Here is a 9,375-nt window from a genome sequence, read left to right on the forward strand (position 1 = left end):
TCTTCTTGGAAGTTCTGGTAGAATTCTGCATTGAAGCCATCTGGACCTGGGCTTTTTTTGGTGGGGAGGTTTTTTATGACAACTTCTAATTCTTCGCGACTAACAGGTCTATTTAGATTGTTCACCTGGTCCTGGTTTAACTTTGGTATATGGTACTTATCTAAAAAAGTGTCCATTTCTATAACATTTTCCAATTTTGTGGCATACAGATTTTTGTAGTAAGATCTAATGATTCTCTGAATTTCCTCTGAGTCTGTGGTTATGTCTCCCTTTTCGTTTCTGATTTTGTTAATTTGCGTATTCTCTCTCCGCCGTTTGATTAGTTTGGATAGGGGTTTATCAATCTTATTGATTTTCTCCATGAACCAGCTTTTTGTTTCATTGATTCTTTGGATTGTTTTCTGTGTTTCTATTTTGTTGATTTCAGCCCTCAATTTGATTATTTCCAGTCTTCTACTTCTCCTAGGTGAGTCTGCTTCTTTTTTTTCTAAAGCTTTCAGGTGGGCTATTAAGTCTCCAATGTGTGCTTTCTCCATTTTCTTTAAGTGGGCACTTAATGCTATGAATTTTCCTCTTAGCACTGCTTTCATAGTGTCCCATAGGTTTGAGTATGTTGAGTCTTCGTTTTCATTGAATTCAAGAAAGACTTTAATTTCTTTCTTTATTTCTTCCTTGATCCAGGTGAGGTTCAGTAGTTGACTGTCCAGTTTCCATGAGTTCATAGGCTTTCTGGGGATAGCATTGTTGTTGAATTCTAACTTTAATCCATGGTGATCTGATAAGACACAGGTGGTTACCGATATTTTTTTGTAACTGTGTAAGTTTGCTTTGTTACCGAGTATGTGGTCTATTTTCGAGAAGGTTCCATGAGCTGCAGAGAAGAAGGTATATTCTTTCCTATTTGGGTGGAATGTTCTATAGATGTCTGTTAAGTCCATTTGATTCATTACCTCCCTTAATCCTCTTATTTCTCTGTTAGGTTTCTGTTTGATTGACCTGTCCATTGGTGAGAGAGGAGTGTTGAAATCTCCTACTATTAGTGTGTGTGGTTTGATGGCTGCCTTGAGTTTTAGTAACGTTTCTTTTACATAAGTGGGTGCTTTTATATTAGGGGCATATATATTCAGGATTGAGATTTCATCCTGGTGAATTGTTCCTGTTATGAGTAAAAAATGTCCATCTCCATCTCTTTTGATTGATTTTAGTTTGAAGTCAACTTTCTTAGAAATTAGTATGGCCACACCTGCTTGTTTCTTAGGTCCGTTTTCTTGATAAACCTTTTCCCAGCCCTTTACTCTGAGTAGATGTCTGTCTTTGTGGTTGAGGTGTGTTTCTTGTAAGCAGCAGAATGTTGGATCCTGTTTTCGTATCCAATCTCTTAGCCTGTGCCTCTTTATAGGTGAGTTGAGTCCATTGATATTAAGTGATATTAATGACCAGTGGTTGTTAACTCCGGTCATTTTTCCTTTCTTTCTTTCTTTTCTTTGGTAGTAGAGTTTGTGTGTTTCCCTTCTTCAAGTTGTGCTGGTGAAGGGTCTTTAGATGTCTGAGTTATTGTGGGCATTGTTGGACTCCTTGGTTTGTGATTTTCCTTCAATTACTTTCTGAAGGGCTGGATTTGTGGCTACGTATTGTTTAAATTTGTTTTTATCCTGGAAAACTTTGTTTTCTCCATTTATAGTGAACGAAAGCTTGGCTGGGTATAGTAGTCTGGGCTTGCATCCATGGTCTCGTAGTTTCTGCAGTATATCTATCCAGGACCTTCTGGCTTTCATGGTTTCCATAGAGAAATCAGGTGTAAGTCTGATAGGTTTACCTTTATAGGTAACTTGACCTTTTTCCTTTGCAGCTCTTAATATTCTTTCTTTATTCTGTATGTTTTGTGTTTTGATTATTATATGACGAGGAGATGTTTTTTTTTTGATCCAGTCGATTTGGTGTTCTGTATGCTTCTTGGACCTTCAAAGGAATATCTTTCTTAAGGTTGGGAAAGTTTTCTTCTATAATTTTATTAAATATATTTTCTGGACCATTGAGCTGTACTTCTTCTCCTTCTTCTATCCCTATTATTCTTAGGTTTGGTCTTTTTATTGTGTCCCAGATTTCCTGAATGTTTTGTGATGAGAATTTGTTGGTTATGCTGTTTTCTTTGATGAGAGTGTTTATTTTCTCTATGGTATCTTCAGTGTCTGAGATTCTTTCTTCTATCTCTTGTAATCTGTTGGTGGTACTTGTCTCTGTAGTTCCTGTTCATTTATTCAAATTTTCCATCTCCATCCTTCCCTCGGTTTGTGTTTTCTTTATTACTTCCACTTCGTTCTTCAAGTCTTGAACCGTTTCCCTTACCTGTTTGATTACTTTTTCTTGTTTCTCTTGGTTTTCTTGGGTATCTTTGAGATATTTATTCATTTCCTCTACCTTTTTGTTTGTAATCTCTAATTGGTTGTGGCAGTTTTTCACCTCCTGTTTAAGGTCCTCTATTATTTTCATAAAATTCACTTTTGAGTCGAATTCTTCTAATTCTTCTGTATTAGGGTTTAGACTTCTCATTTCGGGATTCCTGGATCCTGGTGATGTCACGTTGCCTTTCAAGTTGTTGGGGGAATTCTTGCATTGGCGCCTGCCCATCTTTTCCTTCAAATGGAGCCAGGAGAGGCCTGATGTCTTGGACCAGTCTTTGCTGTGACTAACTCTCTAGGTGTATCTCCTCAGTGTAGGGGCAGGAACCGTTCCCTTCCAGGTGAACTCCTCAACACCAAAACATGGATGCGTGGTATTCCAATGACCCGCGTAAAGAAGGCCGAATGCAAGGGGTCGGGCGGGGTCGAGTAGAACACAGGCGACACTGCAGTACAAGCTGGAGGTGCCTGCGCTCCCTTTCAGGGGTTGCTGAGGCCTGCCCGCTGCTCTGGTTGGGTAGCCTTAGTGTAGAGGCGTTTGTGCTCTCTACCGGGACCATCCGCCCCAGGATAGTACACACTCACCCGTCCCGATGAAACTTCTTGGCACCTACACAGGAACTCCTGGATGCCCCAATGAGCCAGGGACTAATGGAAGTAGGGCGCAGGCAGAGCAGGTCCAGCAGATCACAGCAGAGACTACAGCCCCAGCAGCAGGGGCCCGCTTTCCCTGGCGGGGACCTTGAGGCCTGCCCTCTAGTCAGGGACTCACTGCTCTGGGTTGGTAGCCTTAGTGAAATGGCAGGAAACTGTTCCACAGCTAAGGACCTTGCAGACAAGGCAGGTTTGGGGGTGGGGGTGGGGGCGGGTGTGTAGGAGAGCAAGCCCTGCAGCAGGAGCTGGGGGAGGGGTGTTTGTGCTTTCTACCTGGACAGTCCGCCCCAGGATAGCACACACTCACCCGTCCCGATGAAACTTCTCGGCACCTACACAGGAACTCCTGGATGCCCCAATGAGCCAGGGACTAAGGGAAGTAGGGCGCAGGCAGAGCAGGTCCAGCAGATCACAGCAGAGACTGCAGCCCCAGCAGCAAGGGCCAGCTTTCCCTGGCGGGGACCTTGAGGCCTGCCCTCTGGTCAGGGACTCACTGCTCTGGGTTGGTAGCCTTAGTGAAATGGCAGGAAACTGTTCCACAGCTAAGGACCTTGCAGACAAGGCAGGTTTGGGTGTGGGGGTGGGGCTATACATTCCATTTTTAAATGAGCTGCACAAACACAATACCTTAATCAAGAGCAGAAATATATATATATATATACACACAGTATAAAAAATTGACCTTAAATTTGCATCAATAGACCAAGATCTATACGAAGGCAAAGTATTCATATCTATAGCATACCCCCTTTAAATGTAAACAAACATGTATAAAAAATCATTTAGGGAAATTCGGTGTTGTAGTCTGGACTACTTCCTGCTGATTGGGGTGCTATTTATTAGGTCTGCCATGGGGTATCCTGTGTGGTATGTCCATCTCAGTCAGCAGTCCTGAAGCTGAATGTCCTGAAGTCATGGATGTTGGACCATCTGGACCATTGTTTCAGGGGGTCTTGTTTGATAAAAACCACATTACTCTGGAAGGTATCCACAGGTTCTTACCTTCTGTGGAACCAAATGTAGAACTTTTTTCCAAAGCAACATATCCTTAGACCCAAATTTTGAACTCAAGATACCTTTAAAGTACATATGTTGGTTTAGTTTAGCAGCCTGTACAATGAAATGTCTCTCTGTACTTAGCTCCTTCATAGTCTAAAAATTTAAAGAAAGCACAATAGGATACAGACTCTCTGTTATGATTTTTTTTTAAATGCTGCAGTAGGCAGGCAGAGGGCTCTGGGAGCAGCCAGTTCCAAGCAGAGACGGCTGCTGGTCCCTGAGCAGTGGCTGGTCTTAGGGAGGGAGACACGTGGCGGGCAGGCTGGTCCCAGCGAGCCTGGCAGTGTGAGCAGGCAGCGGGTGGGAAGCACATGGACAGACACATCGTACGGAATAGAATTGGATATTTATTACTTAGAGGAGGTGGGAGAAAGGAGAGAGAGAGGGAGAAAGGGAAGAGAGAAGAGGACAGAGATAGCAAGAGAAGGGAGTGGGAGAAGGGGCGCGCACATGGCAAAAGGGACACACAGAAGCCAAGATGGCGAGAGGAGGGCAGGGGCCTCTGGGAGTGGGCTTGTCTTGTCTCTTAAAGTGACAATCAATCATAACATTGTCTGTGTATATTCCATCTTTATGTAGCTTATATTTCTTTATTCCTTTAATCTCTGATTGTCTGTATTCTGTCTCTTTAAAGGCTTTGTTTTATTTTTTTTTAAAAAAAACTATTAATTTCTATTTATAACTCTCTATACTCTTTTTCTTCTCTCTCAAGTCTACATAACTTTATCCAACACTGTGACCCATTTAAAGATCTTTTATCTCTGAATCTGTTTTTATTGCATATTTGTAATTACTTTCTGACCAGGAGCACTTTAAAATGGTAAGCAGTGTGGTTGCAGCAGCCCTGGATGCTGACTCTACTTCTCTCTGCCTTTCAATATGGTGAAAGTACCATTACTGCCAGTTCTGGGACTGCCAGGTAGAAGCCATTCTCAACCCTTTAACTCTGAGAAGGAACCCATTTTATCTGAGTAAAAGTTAAATCTGTCACGTAGTTCCCAGAAAGATCTCTGTGTATGGTGGTGGGAATTTGCCATGCTCTCCTGCCTGTGCACTCCCAGCAGACCCGATCCCACCACCTGCCCAGGTGGGGAGCACTGAGCCATAGGCATGGTCTCAGTTACTTTTCTCCTGATCCTGGGTGGGTACAAAAGCGTCTGGACCCAAAGTGGGTGATGGGCATTAGCCCCAAATGTTCCAGATCACATTGGTGTGCCAATCTGTTGGAAGAGGCTGTGGTACTGTAGAAGTTCCTTTAAGGTACCAGTCCACTTGGGCTTGGCCTCTTATACTATAAATGCTGATGCAAAGTACACACTTGTTCTCTCTCTTTCCTGGCCCTGGCTTAAGTTCCTTTTCTCCCTATACATGTAGAGGACTGTGATCTGTAAATCTAACCCTAATAAATAACCCTTTATTATATGTCATTCTGAGCTAGTGTTGGATTATTTTGTAACTTCCATCTTCCTCTGGCACCTTATAAAAAGAACTACTTGAATTCTTTCACCAATAGCTGGAGCCCATACATTTTATACTGATGCAAATAAATCAGGAAAGGCAGGTTACAAATCAGAAGATTTAAGTAAGGTGGACCAAAGGCCTTATAATTCTGTCCAAAAGGTAGAGTTATATGCTATTTTCATGATACTAAGGGATTTTAAAGAACAACAAAAAAAATTCTGAATTAAATCAGGCGATGTATTTCAAGGATGTGTTGACTTCACAATGGAAACCAGGAGATATTCTATCTTGGGGAAAGGGTTTTGCTCTTGTTTCCACAGGAGAAGAAAAGCTATAGATACCATAAAAATTAATAAAGATTAGATTTGAAAAGGAGAAACCTTTTGAGAAAGAGAAATGACAGATCATCCACACAGGTGATAATCATGCAGGTGGTAAGGAAACCTCATAAGGGTTGGGGCAGGGTTCTGTTCTTGTCTTTTCAGAAAAATACACATATTCAAAAAGTCAAGCAACTCTGGATGTTTGGATGCCTAGAGAGGAAAAGATAACTATTCAGAAAGGATCAACAAACAAAGAGGAATATGATTTATGAGGACAGGTCATCTGCAGGGAAGAATTTTATATGTACATTCTCTGTACATATATATAAATATCTAATACACAGTATAAACTCCCTTAAAAATCAAAGCTGGCTTTGGATTTGAAATCTTTGGAACATAAAAGGAAATACCAGCCATAAACTGTCAATTGTGGGACACCCCTACACCAATCACTTCCACATCCTGGCTGAATCCCAGTTCGCACTCACAAAGAGCCTGATGCATAGGCTGTTGACTTCTGTGTAAGGCAGTGGTTATGTGTATGCATGTGTGTGTGTGTGTGTGTACATTCCAATGCATTCACCAAACATGTGCACTTGTGTGGTGTTTGTGTATCCTTGTTATAAAAGTGTCCATTTTTGCTAGTAAACATTTACTATAAACCACAAATCGTGTTGAGATTATGCATCCCAGGATGGCTTTAAACTTGCTATGTAGCAGGAGATGTCCTTGAACTGTGGATCTGTCTGCCTTCTCTTCCTGAGTGCAAGGATTACCCGTATGTGTCACCACACTTAGTTTATGAGATACTAGGGATCAAGCCGAGTTTTGTGCATGCTAGGCAAGCTCTCTGATCAACTGAGCTACATTCCAAGCACCTCATCAACAACCTTTTCACAAGGCGTAATGTTCCTCCATTTCAAAAACAAACCTGAAATCTTTTGTATGTGTGTGTGAGTAACGTTCTGTCTGCATGTCAGCCTGAAGACCAAAAGAGGGCATCAGATCCCATTATAGACAGTTGTGAGACATCAGGCTGGGAAGTGAACTCAGAACCTGTGCAAGAGCAGTCACTTTTCTTAACTACTGAGCCATCTCTCCAGCCCCAAACCTGAAATCTTAAAGAGTAGAAATAGTAATAGTCTGACTTTTGACTTCTTCTCTAAACTCTTACATGAATCCTCAAAGTCCCTGATAAGCTGGCTGGGATGTACTCGTTGGCGTTTTTCAAGTAATTCTTTTCCAAGGATGGTCTTTGGATTGAAATGTCTCTTACTAACATCCTTTTGGGATCTCCAAAGAGTTCTCTCTTTTTTTAAGATAAGAAAACCAGGAATTTTCAAGTTTGTGGTGAAGATGCCCCATGTCCAAACATGGATTCTCATCATAGATAATTTTGTGTGCTTATTCAAGATGCATGTGAGCCATCCACTCAGAATCGGGTAAGATAGTCAGATGTTTTCACTTGGCAACATTAAACAGGTGTGAGGTTCCTTATAGTATACAGCTCAAGTTTTAAGGCTAAATTCGTGAGGATTTGTAGAGTGGAACTCAGAACTGAGCCCAATGGCATCTTTGAACTTCTTTATTGAACAAGAAAAGAATTCAGTAGTGCAGCTACGTGACTTAGTGTTATTCCCTGTTGCTGTGATAAACACTGTCTAGGGCAAATTAAAAGGGCGAAAGTGTTACTTGGTCCACAATTTCAGGTCATAGTGCATCATTTCATGGATTCAAGGAAGCAAAAACTTGAAAGAGCTGGTCTCATTGCATCCACTGTCAAGAGCAGAGAAGGGACAAATGTGTCCACCCTTGTCCCCATCTCATTTTCTCTACTCCTATACTGTCCAAGGCCCAGCCCTTGAAACACTCCTGCCAGGTTGGGAGAGATTTCCCACCTCAATTAATGTAATCAAGATAATGCAGTCAAGGGCAACCTTATCTAGACAATCGCTCACTGAGATCCTCTTCCTAGATGATTTTAGATTGTGTCAAGTTGTCAGTTAGGCCTCATCATCACACTACACATAGGCATTACATGGGTATCACATGGCAAAGTGTCTCCACACTCAGGTAGTATCAGGAAGGGGTACAGTAACTCCAAGTTAAGTTATCATAGCAAGATGCCAAAAGGATGATGATCATCTATGGGATTCAGTATAGCCACTATGAGGATAAGGAAGGATGCCTCCTAACAAAAGCAGTATTTGAAAGAGCCTTGAAGGATCCAGAGGACTAAGGAAGATAAGCGTCATAACAAGAGAGGAGAGGGAAACGAGGGTGGTGGATATAAATGGGAATGGCACAAGCAAAGACACAGAAATCAGCCAGGGCGGTAGTGGGTAGTGGTGCAGGTCTTTAATCCCAGCATTTGGGAGGCAGAGGCAGGCAGATCTCTGTGTGTTTGAGACCAAGGATGTAAACCAGGAGGTTTACAAGAGCTAGTTCCAGGACAGACTCCAAAGCTACAGAGAAACCCTATCTCGAAAAAACAAAACAAAAAGACACAGAAATGGAGAGGTCTAGGAGTTATTTAGGGCCATGGTCATTACTGATCCATAAGGAGATAAGTGCAGAAACTGACAAGCATTAAAAGGAATCATGCAGTGATTCAATGGAGTCATTATATTTCTTTTGAAACTAATATGAAGTTGAGTTGTATTTATGTGTTTATTTTTGTTTTCCAATGTTACATTTTATTTTACATGAATTCCCCCATCCCACTCTGCCCTTATCTGTATTTTTACTTTTTGAAGTTTTAATTACATACAGTCAAATGTGGTTTGATAATATTAAATGGAAAGTTCCAGAAATAAGCAATCATAACTTTTAAATTGTATGTGTTTCCAAGTAGTATGATTATCTCATATTGTTCTTCTCTGTTCCACACAGTACATAACTCATCCCTCATCTTTTACCCAGTGTTTCCATGCTCTGTGTACACTGCTGCCTACTTCATTAGTAACTGTAGTGGCATTTCATTTGTATTTGGGTGTGTGGGGGAGGTTGAAACAGGGTTTCTAGGTAGCTTTGGAGCCTGTTCTGGAACTAGATCAAGCTGGCCTCAAACTCACAGAGATCTGCCTGCCTCTGCCTCCTGAGTGCTGAGATTAAAGGTGTGTGCTGCCACTGCCCAACTCATTTGTATTTTAATAAACATAGCTTGTGGGGCTGTCAAGAAACCTGACACTATAGAGATTCCAAGGAATCCACAAGGCTGACCCCAGCTAAGACCCTAAGCAGTAGAGGAGAGGGTGTCTGAACTGGCCTTCCCCTGTAGTCAGAATGATGAATATCTTAAATATCACCATAGAACCTTCATCCAGCAACTGTTGGAAACAGTGGAAACAGAGGCAGAGACCTGCTGCAGAGCACCTGGCTAAACTCCCAAAGTCCAGGAGAAGAGTGGGAGGAGTGAGAATATGAGCAAAGGGGTTACACCCACTGAATCAGTTTATCTTGTAGTATGGAGGAGCGGG

Source organism: Chionomys nivalis, chromosome 12 (genome assembly GCF_950005125.1).
Source record: "Chionomys nivalis chromosome 12, mChiNiv1.1, whole genome shotgun sequence".
Taxonomy (NCBI): Eukaryota; Metazoa; Chordata; class Mammalia; order Rodentia; family Cricetidae; genus Chionomys; species Chionomys nivalis.